The sequence below is a fragment of the Nothoprocta perdicaria genome, unplaced genomic scaffold (assembly GCF_003342845.1).
Source record: "Nothoprocta perdicaria isolate Ctin4 unplaced genomic scaffold, notPer1 scaffold_102, whole genome shotgun sequence".
In the NCBI taxonomy this organism is placed as follows: domain Eukaryota; kingdom Metazoa; phylum Chordata; class Aves; order Tinamiformes; family Tinamidae; genus Nothoprocta; species Nothoprocta perdicaria.
In genome coordinates this window covers 2,533,477-2,550,000 of record NW_020454117.1, presented here as the reverse complement: position 1 = coordinate 2,550,000, position 16,524 = coordinate 2,533,477, and the positions used below count along the sequence as shown (strand labels likewise).

Genomic DNA, 16,524 nt, shown 5'->3' with positions numbered 1-16,524 from the left:
GTACCAATATGGGATAATGCAGCCTCAATATCTATCCTAGCAAATAAATTCTAGATGAAATGGGCCCCATGCTAATACACAATCTGATTATTTCCTCATGAAGGAAAACCTACAGCAAAACTTCATAGGATGTGTTCTTTTTTTCCTTCACGACTTTCTTGCAGAAATTTTTCACGTATCTGTTCATTTTCAGAAGGTGGATAAGTGTCCTTACTCCCTCAGGAGCCCACAAAGATGACCCAGATATTTCTCTGCGGTACCTGGGTCTTATTGCAGTTAGCTGTGCTAATAGACAGAATCATCTGCTGCATCTGTCCTGGTGTGAGTTGTGTCCTACACCTCAGAATTTTACACTTACCGTGAAATTAACTGGCAAGAACTTGAGGGACTGTGTTAATAAATGAACTCTTAGCATGCCTTATCCTTCTGTATACCAACTGCAAGATCATCTTTAACATCACTCTCAGTTAATATCAGACTCTGATAATTGTGAGAAATTGATCATCTTTATCCTAAGAAAAGCAATGGCTTAGAAGAGTGGCATTTTCACAAAGATGAAATTACCTGGGAAAACAAATATGATTCTGTACTACTTTTCTGGTTGGAGGCCATGAATGCTTATTTATCTGCCTACCCTTCCACTCAGTGCAGAATGGAGGGTCGCTGCATGGAAGATGACTAAGTTGGTGTCTAGGCTCTGAAATGAAAATGTCCGGTTCTGTGTGTTCCCTTTGCTGGCTCTGGAGGCTCAATACAGGCCAGCAGTTAGTTGGTAGGACTGACTCTTACTGCCTAACGTCTTTCGATATCATTCCTTGCTCTTGGTGAAATGTTTCACTTGGAGATGGAGATGATTAAACTGAGTATTCTGCTTTTCATCTTGTTCAATTAATAAGCAAAATACTATTATTGACTCACTCACCATACACATAAGTACTTTTTTTTGCTTCTAATTCTACTGCTTTATTTCTACACTATGATCTTTTATGCTTTTTAACTCAAATTTAATTTGTTTTAAAACAGATTTTTGTCCACCTATCGATATTTCCCACCCTGTATTCTTTTTAAACCAGAGTAATCTCTGTCCTTGAATTATTTCTTGATGGTGAGTGGACTGTCATCATTTGTGTAGACCCATGCATCTGAAAGAGAAGTGGGTAAATTGAAACTGTTATTTGATTAATTTACCTTTTGAATCTGTTGGTGTTTGCCTGTTCTTAAAAAAAAAAAAAAAAAACAATTGTACTTTATCCAAATGATTTCTTATTTTGAAAATGCATTTTCGTTTATCTAGTAGATTTCTTTAGACAAATTCTACAGTTACATTAGGCAAGAGAAAAAAAAAAAAGGTAGGGGGAGGGCACAAAAAAAACACATCTGCACCATGCCACAAGCTGCCTGACTAACTTCAACACTTTGGCTGTGGAAATCCTTTTGCATGTTATTGGAAAACATTTTGGTAAAGATGCCCTGTAGGATTGGATATGTCCTATCATAAATTCCATCTAAGAATCTTAAACAAACAGACCTCCTTTCAAATACTCTATCCAAATCACCTGTTTGTATCACTGATGATATCCAGTGACCGTTAAGGCAAAGACAGATAATAGGAAAGAAGTAGGACTTCATTTTATGTCTCTGAATAACTGTTGCTCATCACTTGAACTGTGGGATTATTCAGTTCCTATCACAGAATACTTTTCTCCTGGGAAGCATTAAAATAGGAAAGGCTGAGTATTGACTAAAATAATTAAATATTTCATAGAGTCTTGTAGGATTTTAGAAGATTCAGAAAGTTTCTTGCTAATAAATCACTGATGAGCTGAGTATACATGAATGACTAATTTTGACCTTCTTGAATAATTATAGAGCTATCTTGGTGCTTTGTGAGTATGCTAATGAATGACTTTTTATACTATTTTACTGGATCTAATTTGTAGCTTTCTTTCATGTTCCATACAGCCAAGGTACTTCTCCCTCCTAAATGCATCTCTGAGATTACCTTTCCCTTATAATCGCCTGTCAAAAGAATGTTGTGAAAGTGGATAGAGAATGATGTATGGAAGCACATTTTATGGAGCTGTGTGCAGCACTTATTGTTATGTTTTTGCGTTAAAGTACATTTCCAAAGGTTCAGATTTTTTAAGAGAGCTGAACGCTCAGAAGAGGTGCCGTGTTGACTTTTTGAAGACTTTGCTCATACAAATAATACCATCCAAATAATAAATATACAGTGTTTCAGAAACTGTCCAACTGGTGTATCTCAGTTTTGGCATAAGGAACTCTAAACTCTCTCGCGCTTTCTCTCTCGCGCTTTCTCTCTCGCGCTTTCTCTCTCGCGCTTTCTCTCTTTTTTCTTTTTTATTTTTTTAATGATTAATGGCACACAGGTATGTGGAATCTGATGCAAAACCTAGTTTTAACTGCAAGACTTTCTATAATCTCTGGAAATTTCTAGAATGGAGAAACATTTTTATTCTGGTTTCATCCCACACAATGCTTTGCAAAATTCACGTATTTTGTTTTGTGGACTTTAACATTTAGGGTTCTTTTTGATGTTTCATTTCCAACTCTTCTTCCAAATCAGGCTGCATTCACAGTTTCATTAGGGTAGCTATTTTTCACAGTGAAAAATGCCTAAATGCAAATTGCAATRTTTTTCATGGTAAACCCATGTTATCTCAGAAAAGGCGTCTATTTTTGCTTGACACCTGTCCCATTTCTCTGGGAAAATAAACCAAATTGCGAATTTTTAATGAAATCTGAAAAACTTTGAATTTTAAGCTCATTTTGTTTTGTTAAATACTTCTGTCATGCACCCTCTTGGGGCTGGACCAAGACAGAGAATATATGTCACGTATGCCATTAAGTCATTGGAGTTAAWTTCTGGCTAGAGTGGCATCAATAATTTTTAATTTCAGTGAGACAAAAACCATCCATATGTCCAGTCAGAGAAATACTGGAAATTCTCTTTGAAGGTTTCTGTTCCCTTGTGACTTTCTGTGGTCACACTACCACACTAGATAAATGATCTATTAGCATGTTCATGGATAGAGGATGTCTCAAATACATTTATATGAAGATAATTCTTCAGGAATATTTTTTGTAAATCTTGTCCTRTTCTTCAATTGCATTTTGTTTTTTAGCACTTTGGAGTTATTTGGAGAGAAAGAGGAGGAAAAAAAAAAAAAGATACAACCAAAGAAATCTGGTAACTGAACTGTGAAACTTCTATAGAGACTATACTGTAGGATTTCAGGGCACACTTCAAGTCCACAGGCTTTACACGCCCTCTGGCCTGCTGTGGGTTTCGCTCCATGAGTTCTGTGATGAGCTGTTTATTGAAATGTTGGATGAAGTATAAGACGGATGCTAGGAATAGAATTCCAGAGAATCCCACAATGATAGAAAAGATGTAGATGCTTCAGCTAGGGATTTGGCAGAAGAGGGTGTACGTAGTAGTCCAACTATATACAAATATACAGTGACAATAAACAAGGGTTGCTCTTTTGGCTGGAAATCTTTTACCCTYTTTCTCTACTGTTTTCTGAGTTCAATAATTTGTCTCATGTACTAATGAGTTCCTCATGATTTTTAGTACCATTGTACACATTTCAGTTCAAAGCACTTGCTTTCACAGGAAATGTAAACGTATGTGGATTTTTACTAAATCTTAGCTATATCATACATTTCCTTGGGCAATATATTCCTTGTTAGTTACATCCCTGTGATGCTAGATATTTTTTCCTCTTTGCTTGAAAGAAAAGCCCTTAAAGACTGAATTATCTCTATCCTGGAATGTATTTGTCTTAGGATCAAATTCTGTTCTGACAGCAACATCAAACAACTTTCACCACAGAAGTATTATTTTACTAGATTTTTTTTAAACAAGCACATAAGCAAAGTCATCTTTTTTTTTTTTTTTTTTTTAAATTGTATAGAATAGGCACAGAGCTTGTGAAAAGAGCAGTGTCATACTTTGTAGAATTGGACTGGGAGGAAATTTGTGGTGCAGACAACAAATTATGATCAGCAAACAGCAAATGATTTGCAAACATTCCATAGGCTGAAAGGACACATAAAACATGGATTTATAAATGATTAAATCACGACTTATATACTATGATTCTGTGATTTATGGTGAATACAAAACCAGAGAAATTTGCTAGCGTTAATTGATTGCTGTAGATAGTTCAGACCCTCATGATCTGGAAAGGATGTAAATTGGTAACTCGTATCCTAGGTGTTGGATATCTGTGGAATATACCTCCAGAGCATCTAGTCCTCTTCCTTATAAGAGTTTTTATTTTATTATGTTCATTTCAAGATTGGTTTATGTGGTCACTACCAGGATTTGCAGTAGAGTTATGATGACATTAACATTTATTTTGAGTAAGAATGCTACCTTAGCACTTAAGGGCAACATTTATTTTTATGTAACGGGATTTTTATGKTTAAGTTTAATCTATATTAATATTTGTAACTTTCCTGCAGACAGTACTGAGCACATAATTAGATTGTGTTGCCTGCTGTTTCTTGTTCCAACTGATGATTAGAAGTCATGCTGAATTCAAAATATTTCCAGCTCAAGGAAAAAAAAAATCATTCATAGACTAATATGTGGTTGAATCTCTTGTCCTAGGTTTTTAATGCTCCCATTAGATGCCTTAAGGCAAACCAAAAGTGCTAATAAATAGGACAGATAGAGAAAACAATCAAAAGCCTTTCAAAATAGCTACAGAAAAGCAATCAAAAATATTTCTAGTGCTCTGGGTTATTGGACATTTCTTACAAAGTCTCTGCACAGTATAACTGTGAAGCAGTTAGATCACTTATGTACAAAACTGAATTGCTTCATAAGGCTCCATTTATAATCTGCACATTTATATAAAGGCCAAATATTTCCCAAAGAGGTAAATTCACCTGGGTCCCAGTTCCTGATGTGACTTGAGAAAATGTGGTGTACTGATTCACGAACACTRCAGGATGCAGAAAATGAGCCATTATCTGACCTAACTAAAGGTGCTAAGAAAATCTGAAGATATGAAGTCCCTCACACTAGCAAAATAGTTTGGCTAGACCGAAAGAATAAGAGTATTTTATATAAACTAGAAASCAGTGTGCAAGAGGGCTGGGGACCATGGCCTTTACCTGTCCTACCAACCTGGTTTAGATCAAATTCTAAGAATTTGTGACCCTTAGAGCCTGAGAATGGACTGCGGGGCRTGAAAGAGGAGAAAACTCATGTGTTGAGCATGAGGAAGCAGTTGGTGTGACTGTGAAGCTCAAAGTTGCTCTGCATGCTGAGGCAGCCTGCARTTGGGCAGCTATACCACAATATCGCTGGTTGAGCATATTGTTTTGTGACAGAAGTAGCGTGGGAAGAAGCAATATCGAGTAGGAAGCTGCGATACACATTGATCACAGAAGGACTAARAGGGGTGGCAGATAAAATAAGGTTCCCAATTTGCAGTGTGGATGCTAATAAGAGGAAAGCCCACAAGTCCAGTCCTGACTGGATGAGTAGGAGAAGCAGTAAGGGGGCTTTTTAATAATTTTGTCTCTGTTAGCAGACACCTTTCTTGGAGAGACRATATAACAGGCTATGAAGTTGTGCAAAATGGCTTTCACAGAGGATCATGGCCACTTATAAATATCGGCCAGCCTTCCCAGCAGGTATTGAGGGATGCCAGAARGCGTGATGGAAACTTCATGGCTTTTGTGTCTGCTCTCAGTTTTGTGTATGTGGAGGAAGACTGACAGTGAATTAGTGTAGATGCTTTGCAAAACCTGGAACACAGTGCACTGTAAACCCTAGTAGTGTTGCACATTCCTTATCCTGTCTAGTTATATATGTCTATATACTCTCTCCTGTTTGGCTTCTAAGACGGTGAATCACACTGGCAGAGAAGCAGAGAACTGGAGTCTGAGGTCTCTCCACTCCCCTTTTCTCTGTCTTATGTTAGCACCTGTATTAAAAGCTTCAGAAAGTCATATTTAGGATTTCACAATGTACAAGGATATGTAATTTTATACCGCTATATGTGACTTTTCTCTTTCATTCTTTCTCCATTTTCTTGTTGTACCTTCTTACTTGATTGCATCACTTAGTGTGTTGAGAGTGCTATTTATAACCTTTAAAAACAGTATGTGAAATTGCCTTTAAGAGATTCTTTAGTACACAGGCAGGTAGATGGCTGAATGTGTGTGCAGAAGAAAGGAGAATAGTATGGTTTTACCTGTTTTATTAAATGACAGAAATATTTTCCACAAAATTAAGTAACTTTCATGTACATACAAGTCAAAGTCTAATAGTATTATAAAGTATTATATAATTACATAGTATTTGTGTACTCCACTAATTGTGCCCTTGATGTACTGGTCAGTGGTGGTGGCAGCATTTGAATATTTCACAATACCAAAAACAAAAAACAAAAAACAAAAAAAAACAAAAAAAAAAAAAAAAAAAGAAAAATTTTAAGGCTGCCAAACATAGAAGTTCTGTGAAACTAGGAGGTTGGTGGTATTTCACAGGGTAATCACCCTCCTAAAATGGTTGGTACTTTAGAAACTTGGAGGAACTACCTTCTTTAGCTGAAGGTTGAAGGTAAGAGCCTTAGGGAAGAGGAAGGTACTTGATTTGCAGTGGGTGCAAAGGTTTCATGGGGGGAAGCACAGGAGAGGAGTGGTCTAGGGGATAGCTGAGGTGAAAGATCCCTGTGGAMCTTTATGTGATAAGATAGAAGAAGCTAGAGAGTGATGAAGGAAAAGGATAAGCGGAGTGAGGCTCTGAAGGGACAGAGAGGAAGAAGTGCCAGCAAACAGGTGATTGTGATCCCCTTCACGTAACTATGGGGTCTCCTTGTTCTGCTTAGGGGTCTGCTGCTTCCTTGGAGCTCGCCTGAGTGGGACTGGGTCCTTTCAGTCATTCATCTTCAGATCTTTCCTCCAGCAATGCCAGGACGGCTGTGTGAGAATTTTTTTGTTTTGTTTTGGTGTTTTTTTTTTTGTTTTGTTTTGGTGTGGGTTTTTTTTTTTTTTTTTTTTTTTTTTTTTTGGAATTTTATGAAATCCCAACTCTTAAACATGAGCCCAGCATAACACTGACTCTCTCATAGGCTCTGACAGCATTAAGTACTAGAGAAAATGAAGATAGCCGGACAGTGTTACTGCAGTGCTGTTGTTTTCTGGTTTCTAGCTTATTTTATTCTTTTATATGTCTTGAACATTTGTAGATTTGGGTTAAATTCACTGTAAGGCAGGCTATAGTGCAAGTGCAGATTTAAGACRGGGAGGAGGATGTCAGTTATATCATTCTCTTGTTAAAATCGACCCATGCAGATATGTTCATGTTAGAGTGGAATACAGGGTTAATATTGTCCCGTGTGCTTATCTTAACACATGGATAGACTGCTAGGAAAGTCATTGATTTTGAACATTTCTGCCTTCTAACAGGTTTGGAAGGAAATCCTGTCATGAAAAGTCTGTTTGTTCCCACTGCTCATTGCAATCTTATAGGAATGAAGGGAATCAGATTTCTGCAGTCTTTCAAATTGCAACTTTGCTGATGCGAGTCATGTTTTGTTTTTGCCGAACCCATATGTTTCTACAAAAGAATCTGAACCCATGATGATAAAGGTTCCCCAAAGTTAGATTCATCTTAAGAATCTAGTTGTCTTAATTCTATGTTTCTTTAAACCATGTGATAATCAATATTTTCACTGCAGATTGTTCTGAAAAAAATGAATCTAGATTAAAAAGAACTTCACAGTTATTAGGTTTGTTTGTGAAGAAGGTTAATTTTGATTCTACTTAGATTAATGAACACTTGCAAAACTTCTGGGATGAGGGAAAGGGATGCATGCTCATGATATGGCAACTTAAACTATCCAACTTTATTAATAAGAACAAAAACATTATTGTAGAAGAAGTTCTAAGTGGGTAAAGAGTATCTGAAATAAACAGGTATTTTTTTGAGTGGGTGCATAGTCGAAAGGGCCTAGACTTAACCTGGCTACAGCAGTGTATCTTTTCACAGAGAGATCTAATTCTTACTTGTTCTCTCAGAGAAACATCTCATCTTATTTAGAGAGAGCTGAATATAAGAGAATGCAAGATAGAGATTGTTCCTCTTGAGCAGAATCAAGCTCAGCGAACGGAGGAAAGTAACCCAGCTGTCTGCAATTGTCATGAGTCAGAGCTTGTAATCATTTTATAAAAGCATGGGCCATTCACAGTGATACACAAATACCCTTTTAAGATTATTCTGTTGCTGCATGACCTCTGGATGACCTGGCTGAAATGGCCAATGCATGGAATTTTGGGCAAAATGCAGTTCTTTTCCCGTAGATGTGAGCAAGTTAACTAGATATGCACTGAGCTTGGGTAAGCACCATGAAAACATCAACAAAATAAGAGAGCCAGCCTTGGAGAACAAGAGAAAATAAGAAAATGAAGAACATAATAGAGATCTGAAAGGTTATTACTGAGTTATATTTCAATAATAATATTTTTAYGTTATCTGACAGGGTTTTACAACCCTTTTAGTAAAAAAAAAGAAAAATGATACTTAGATATGATGCACTGCAAGTTCATCTCAGTTGAGTAATGTCATGTAAATTAATCTTTTAAACATAAGAAAAAATCATGCAAAAAAACCCCAATGCATTTGTGATGTTTTGAGTATAAATGAGACATTTTAGCTACCTTTCACCTTGAGGTAGATTTCAGCAGAGGCCTATTGGACCTCTGAGAACTTGTCACCATTTGGTGACTCTGATTTTGCATTGTAGAATTTGGAATGATCCAGATCTCACTGTTCAAAGTGAAGTGAAACTACTCAGCCTGGAAATCTCTTGAGTAAATTTTCMTGTGTGTTTGAGGTGTTGCAATGTAAGCCCTGTTCATAAGATATTCTTCTGATTTCATTTTTGAAGCAACACTTAGCAACTAAAAAGAGCAGTCACTTTCCTCTACCCATCCCAGGACTACCTACTAAACAAGAAAAGCAGTTGCTCCTTTGAGACTTATTTCAGCAGTTCATGAAATGATTCCCTCTCATGATGGTATTGTGGAGAGGAAGAAGTCACGAGCGGAAGGACAGCAGCATTCAGGTGAGGGATACAAGAGAAATGCCTCCAGCTTCTTGGGATAGGAGACAAAGAGGAGAGCTTCTAGTTTTGTGGTTTGTCCAGCAGTATGTGGTCTGGTCCACATCGATGAATACCTGCTAAGAACTGCTCAGTCTGTGTGGTGTTAAAACCTGACAGACAAAGGCTGAGCAACTGTAATCACTCAAGAAAATCCCTAAGGACTATTGTGTGTAAAATGCCTTGTTAATGCTATGTCATCTAAATCATAACAGTAAAAAGATGGAGTTGAAGCATATATTTGGCTGAGTGTGGTAGCCTTCTGGAAGTTTCATTTTCACCTGAATTATTGTAGTCTATTTCTGAGTCAGGAGAATAAAAGAAATTAAGTCAACTGAGTTAAGGAGTTAAGCGTTTAAGAAGAAATTGTGTTAGGATCTTTGATAATCTTTGGTGTAACTTTAAACCCAGAAGGAAATAGGGACTTGTGTAATTAAATATATCTTTCATTTACATGGTAATATTAGCATATTTCTATCTGTCACACCAGTATCACAACTTCAGATGCATCTTGAAGAAAGCTGCTCTGTCCCGATATAAAATCAAAAGCTGTTTGAGAGTTATGGTCCTAAAAGGTCATGCATTCAATAAAGGCATGAACAAATTTTTTGTCATGCTATATTTCTTGACAACTTTATATTCTATCCAGCATGCTATCCTTATTGCAACTATTGTAACTATAAATATACACATGCACTGGATTTTAAAACAAGTCTGAGATTTGAGTTTTAACGGCTTATTTGTAAAGTAGTAAGCTTTTGCTTGAGGAATGATTTCTTTGGCTAACTAAACAAGCATTCATTACTGGTAATTGTGACACGGGTGCCACGTAATTGAGATTGTAAAATGTTTCCATTTAACCCTAATCCTGTGTTGGGATATGCCAGCTCAGGCTCCTGCATTTCTGGAGAGACCTGCTGATTTCAGTACAGCTCTAAACAGGGATGTGCAGGAAGTAGTTGGCAAAAGTGGGGGATCCACATGTGCTCTAAAGTGGTAGAACAGCAAGGAAGTAAGGGGCAAATTAAAAACATACACATGCACACATGTGCTTGTATGCATGGCATGGGGGAAATGGACAACTGTCAAATTCCACAACACAWTCAACTTGACAGTCAGCCTCCTCAAAACATTTTGTTTCCCACGAACACTTGTGCAATGAAATGCAAATATTTGCCTGTCTGGTTGAGGAGAAAATAGCACTCTCCTAAGTGGTTTCCTGTGGGTAYGGAGACAAGCTGAACGCCTGAAGTTCAGAGCCTGGAGGACTGGGACAGTGAGCTCAGTACAGATGGGGCATTTGCGGTGGCGGGTGGTGAGTGGTGAGAAATTAAAACCATTTAGATAACAGATATAATTGCAGATCTAGTGGTAGGGAAGAGAATGAGCTGGAGTGATCCTGGTGAAAGTGTATGATAAAGCAATGTGGTAGCATAATCAGACCTTCAGCTCAAAAACTTGAGTGACTGGAATTGAACCAGGCTCTATGACTAGAGGCTCATTTGTGGGCATAGGTGTTGAAAGATACTGCTTTCACTGTCCTTTGTGTTGCTTCATAGTKTGTGCCCTCACAGTGTACACTTCAATCCTTGGGCATGAAAAGATAATAAAATCTAAGCAGCTAAAATATGTGTGTGTGTGGTAGAAAGGATGAGATGCAAAAAATGCTGGACCTCACTGCTTTCTGCCACCTGGTTTGGTCTATGTATGGATGGGCTTTTATTTTCCTTTCATGCTGGCGTTTGGCTGGCACACCAAAGTTATGAGGCGACTGTGCCCTTATTTCTCATTTGGTCATCCATTAAATTTGTCYGAAAATAAAGAATTAACCTCATCCAACAATAGAGAGGAGCCAAAGGATAATTCTGACAAGAAGTTTGAATATTCGGTTTTCAGACTCATTCGGTGGAACTTCTCATTGGAGGCTCTTCCCTCTGTTTTCTTTCTTTTCTAACTTAGAACAGATTTGTTTTCTTGACAATCATTGGTTCTAATGRTAGTAGAAGTTTAGGACTTGTTATTATCATCTCACAGAAGACCCTTAAATAAGGAAATGGTCATAAAAGTAATTGTAGTCATTCAAATGGTGGAAGTTGTGGTAACACTGGCAACCTTCAGGTATCACTCGAAAATGAAACAGAGCTCCTGAGGTACATTCCTTGATTCAAAGAAGTGCTTAAGTTAGTTTTTAACTGATGACAAGTGACTGGAGAAGCCTGGAGTTAAAATGTGAAAAAGATGATGTTGGAAGCTCAGCATTAAATTTTAATGTTTCTCTGCTTCCCCCCCCCCGCCCCCCCCCATGTAAAATATTGGAAGCTGCTTTTCTCAAAGAAAGCCCCTCAGTTTAACTAATAACATATTTTAAATGCTAAAAGACTTAAATACTAACTTATTTAAGATTTAAATGCTAAATMTAAGTATGAAAATATTAATCATCCTTTTGAGAAAGTTGCATACCTAACGAAAGTAATTGTACTGTCTGCAACCTGAAAAGATCCACCTTTGGGATTATGCCTCCCCAGACTCTTGAGGCAGGGAGTAAAAACACCATCACTGGTATTGCTTTGTAGAAGTTGGACTGTGATTTTTGTAGAGCTATTGGACACCTTCTACTTTCCTTGAAATAATTACAGAGCTACGGAACATCTTAATTTAGATTTGAATTTAGCGTCCTTGTGATTCAAAGGAGTCTTTGTTCAGTCATTTGGACCTCACTGTATTGTTTGTTACATATTTTCAGATATGTACTCAGACTGAGATTATGGACTCCCCTCAACCTTCAAAACTTAGATCTGGAGAAACTGTTTGCATCTACCTTTTGGAAAGCATCTCTTGGTAATACACACCAACAAAACGTGCTTGTAGGAGCATGATTGTATATTTCAAGACTCTCTGATTTATAATCCAAAGCCAGTTACGTCTTTTTGTAAAGGCCATTATGTGTGTGGGGATATGTACACATTAAATTTGATTCACTTTTGCAAAATACATTTTGAAATATTTTATATCACCATTTGCAATACTATCCTACTAATTGCAATGCATACTCCCAACACTAGAGTTTAAAGGAAGCACCAGAGGGATATGTCATAAGTTTAGAGGAGATGCTCAGATTTTATCAGACACCAAGATAGTAAAACTTCAGAAACTTTTATTTATACTTGCTTCAAGGTGTGAAATTTAAAGCTTAAATGAACTGAGCCATTAGTTTAATTTTGAAATGTGGTAATACTTCTGGGGTGTTATTTTTTCCTTTAACCTTCAAGTATATTGAACTTGATTTGGGGAAAGCATGACACCACAWTTTTCTTGGTGTCTGTAAATTTTAGAAAATGGAAAAGGCCTCTTAGATCACCACGTCTGCTGTCCTCAGGGATAATGCAAGATGATACCTTTTTCCTCTGTCACATCCAGCTGAATGTGAAAGCCTTGCCTGACAGAACTTCCATCATATCCCATAGCTCGAGATGTCTCCCTGGGAGAAAAATAAAAGAATCTCACAATGCACTCAAATGCAGAGTCTCCATCTTATGGCTCTTGTGCTACAATAAATTTGCAGGATAGATGGGAAACATGTGGTGGAGGGGGAAAAGGATATTATGACCTGACCAGATCACCACAGGACAACAGTTCCTTGTATAAGGACCCCCTACTCTGAGCATGCATCTGACCCTATAGGGATGCAGCTTCAACAGAAAGGTTGCCAACTAGAGGGGAACTGTCAACTCCAAAGGAAAGCAGGTGGGAGGCAACCTGGTGGAAAGTTTGGAAACTGCTGCCACAAATGACAGAGCTCTGATCCCTGTGCTTTTTAACAGCAATTAAAGGAAGACCAATACTATGATAATACTGTTGAATTAATGAGAAGAAAAGCGAGTGATACCAGATTAATGACTTAATAGGCAAAATTGTAATACTGTTATTGATGATCACTGTTTTATGAAAGGCTCAACACTGATGATAAAACTTCTCCTGTAAAGTGTAGTAATGAGCAGTTTTGGGGCATATGTCAGAAATGTATGTATGTATGTCAGAAGTGCGTATATACATCAGAAATGAGTAATGTTTTGTTCTGCTTTTTTATTTTCAAGCTTTTGTGATACAGTATGAAATCTCCTTATACTCATTTGCTTCTTCTAGTATTTGGAAGGGTGGTTGTGGATAAGAACAGGAGGAATTTTTTGGATTAACCAACAACCCTGGGAAAGAAATTTGAGTGGTGTTGTGACTTTATTCTGGGTAATTGGCAGTCTRTGATACGGTGTTCCTGTGTACTGAGGGAACATCTCAGCAAGAGCTCCACCTCCTCTCTCTAAACCTAGTAGTAAAGCCAATTAAAACTGCACAGAATCAGCTGCCACATGTGTTTCTAATGTACACCTTTAAATTGAATTATTATCCTTCAAGCATACTGGGGCAGCATGCACTGTGTTAATCAGGCACCAAGTAGCTGTGGACAACTTTGCTTCTTTTCTTGCTCATGTCATTTACATGGAGAAATGAAAAGGTTTCCCCTTGGGCAACTTAATCAAGGTAACTTTCAGATGCCATAGGATGTGTCCAATAATTTCATTAGCACATTTGTAATGTGTTGTGTAGTGTCTAGGAATTTGGACTGCTCAGTTATCAGCATAATGCAAGTAGTATCAGAGAAGAGCAAAACCACATAGATATGCAGGGTGGATAAACAGAGAGGCAAATGCTGGTTTCCAGACAGGATAAATGCAATTACAAGTGCTGTAAAATCTGGAGCCACTAGTCATAGTGGGTAGTGTTTTAGGAAAAACAATTTAAGGCAGGTCTTTTCTGCATCTTCCAGTTTGCAGAGTTGGTATTTTTTCATTTGCAGTAAGCCACGGTGCCACAAAATGGTGAGGAAATGAAGCAGGAGCAAGTGTGCTGAGATTTGTGAAATGGACGTATATGAAAATCAGTACTGGCAAAGAATTCAGTCTTACCCTCTGAAATGTTACATATGTAGGCWAGTATTAAGCTAGAGGCAAATCTGCTCCTGGGATGCATAACATGCTGCCAGATTCAGAAAATGAGAAAAGCAATCTAATATTGCCGGGTTCTACTCCCTATATGGGTTTATGTTCATGTATGAAAATACAGATCCATCACGTTCTAGTGATGAAGCATTAATTCATGGCTTTAACTGTTGTGTTTTCACCAGTTTATTCTCAGTGAGACCTTGGCCTTCAGTTACTGAATGTAGCAACATTGCTATTTGATCTTCTCTTTCATGAGAAATGTATTCTAACAGCTGAAAAAGCTAAGTCATTTAAAAATACAAATAAATTATGTCTRCCTCCAGAGTTTATGCACTGCAGCCACTATTGTTACTTCTGCTACCTCCTTCTTACTGGGAAAACATGTGCAAGTTCCCCGGTGTAGATAAAACCCAAGTGAACTCCAGTGAGTAACATCCTGTATTTACAGTCTAGTCAAGTTTTATTTGTTGAAAGAAAAGAAAGTTCAGCTCATGTTAGAAGTTTTGATTTTGCCGTATATGTCAAGATTGGTTGCTTGCTTTGAGGTGTGATTTTGTTTGAGTCAGTTCTTACTAGTCTAAGGCAAATTAAAACAAAAGGCAAACTGTGAATGTCCTCATTTTGCAGCTGATGACAAAACTGCCAGCCAGGATTCCCGGTACCTCAAAAGGAAGGACAAGTTATCTGGGATCCTACAGACACTGCTTTGCTCTGGCAGACATTTGCATCACTGCTGTTGTTTCAAATGAAATAGGTCAGGGTCAACAAGTTGGTGTTTTTCAGTGAAACTTTGTTTCCTCTAAGAATTTTCAGATAGCCATGCCTTGATGTGCTAGAGTTAAAAGGGCTAAACTATCACCTTGCAAATGCTATTTTTCTTGCAAGCACTTGATGAAAATATAGTACTACAGATGCTCTTTGCCTTAACCAGAACATTTCAGAGCATTTGATACTCTCCTGTTCACTTCATGCTCCATTCCCATGCCAATGGTCCTTTTTAAAGAAAGAAGGAAAGGAAACAAAGTGGTCCTGCAAGCATCTGTGGAAGGAAATTTGTTGTGTTCCTTGCTAAACAAGAAAGCATTAGAAGTGGTGACTGGAGCTGTATTTGTGGGAATGTTTGTGACCASTTCCTTCTTCCTTCCCTCCTACTTGCTGTTGGCTTGTGGACAGTTTGTTTGAAATGTGATCAACTAGTCTGCAGCATGACAGAGAAGGGCAAGCACCTGGAAGGCAAATGGTCCATCTTCCCTAYGAAAAGAGCCTTGAAGGCTGGTAAAGGCCTCAAGAAAAGCAACACACTGATGGGAACCCTGGGGGTGGTTAGACATTTGTCTTCAGGAAATTGTCTCCTACAAATTATAAAAGGCAAAGGGAAAGAAAGCCARTTTTAACTTCCTCCATGGAGCAAAGCCTCCCGACCTTTGGTGGATGTTCAGGGTCAGAGCATAGCTTATATCTAGTGCAGTCCTGTCCCTTGGAGACCTCTGTATAGCCATGGGACAGAACAGAAATCCTGCTCCTCACTCCTGAGCAGGCGTATCAACCTTTGCCAAGCTTCCTGTAGGGCAGTAGCTGGTGTGTAAAAGCTAGTTATCATTTAATCCTGTGCAAAATTCTTTTCTGTACTCATGCACTTAGCCTGTGCCTAAGATAACATTAATTTTCCAGGCTGCAGAGGTGTATTTTGTTCCTGTGTTCTTGGTTTGGTTTGTATTGCATGCTCCAAACTATCACAACATTTTTTCCCCATTTTTCTTATTCATTCTATTCTTGTCTCATATAAAGTCCCAGGTGAGTCTTGTTTCACCTAAATCTTCTCTGACCTTTCTTTACAATAGAAATGTAGTAAACAGTTTTGTTTTCAGCCTTAATGCCGTTCCTTCCTCCCCACGCTCTTCAAGGTTCTKCTCCACATGCTCTCCGATTAACTAACATGTTACTTTGGCCTTTTTGGCTAACTGGGAGTGAATCTTTAAGTGCCTCCCATACACTTCCCATGCAAAAGTTTCTGTTGGAGACGTTGAAACAATATCCAGGCATGTCTCAGTTGCTGAAAACTTCAGATTCAGACAGGAACTGGTTAATAGCTTTCAATTTAAAGCCAGGCAGCGAGGAAATGGAGGCTTTAGGGTTGGATAAGTTCTTCTTTCCATTCTGTGTAACTCATTTTGAGTGGTTACTCTGTTTTACTCACATCCCTTCTAGGTATTATTGTTTGCCACTGAGTGAATATAACTGGCTGTTGTTTTCTAGTGAATGTGTTTCTTAAGATTGACAGCAAATGCACATTTTCCCATGTGTAAATGAGTCACATAAGGTTTGAGCTCACAGTAAAGATAAAATTCTATTGGTATATGGAGTATGTAAGTATAAAC

The 16,524-nt window shown here is 37.9% G+C and overlaps 1 long non-coding RNA gene across 1 annotated transcript in view; it reads left to right on the top strand.

Moving 5' to 3' along the window:
• LOC112949275 overlaps nucleotides 1–13,170 on the top strand; it is a 23,802-nt gene extending 10,632 nt beyond the window's left edge. The window contains exons 4-5 of the long non-coding RNA XR_003249780.1: nucleotides 11,893–11,987; nucleotides 12,482–13,170. This is a non-coding gene — a long non-coding RNA (uncharacterized LOC112949275). The remainder of the gene's footprint in view (nucleotides 1–11,892; nucleotides 11,988–12,481) is intronic.
• The last annotated feature ends 3,354 nt before the right edge of the window (nucleotides 13,171–16,524 follow it).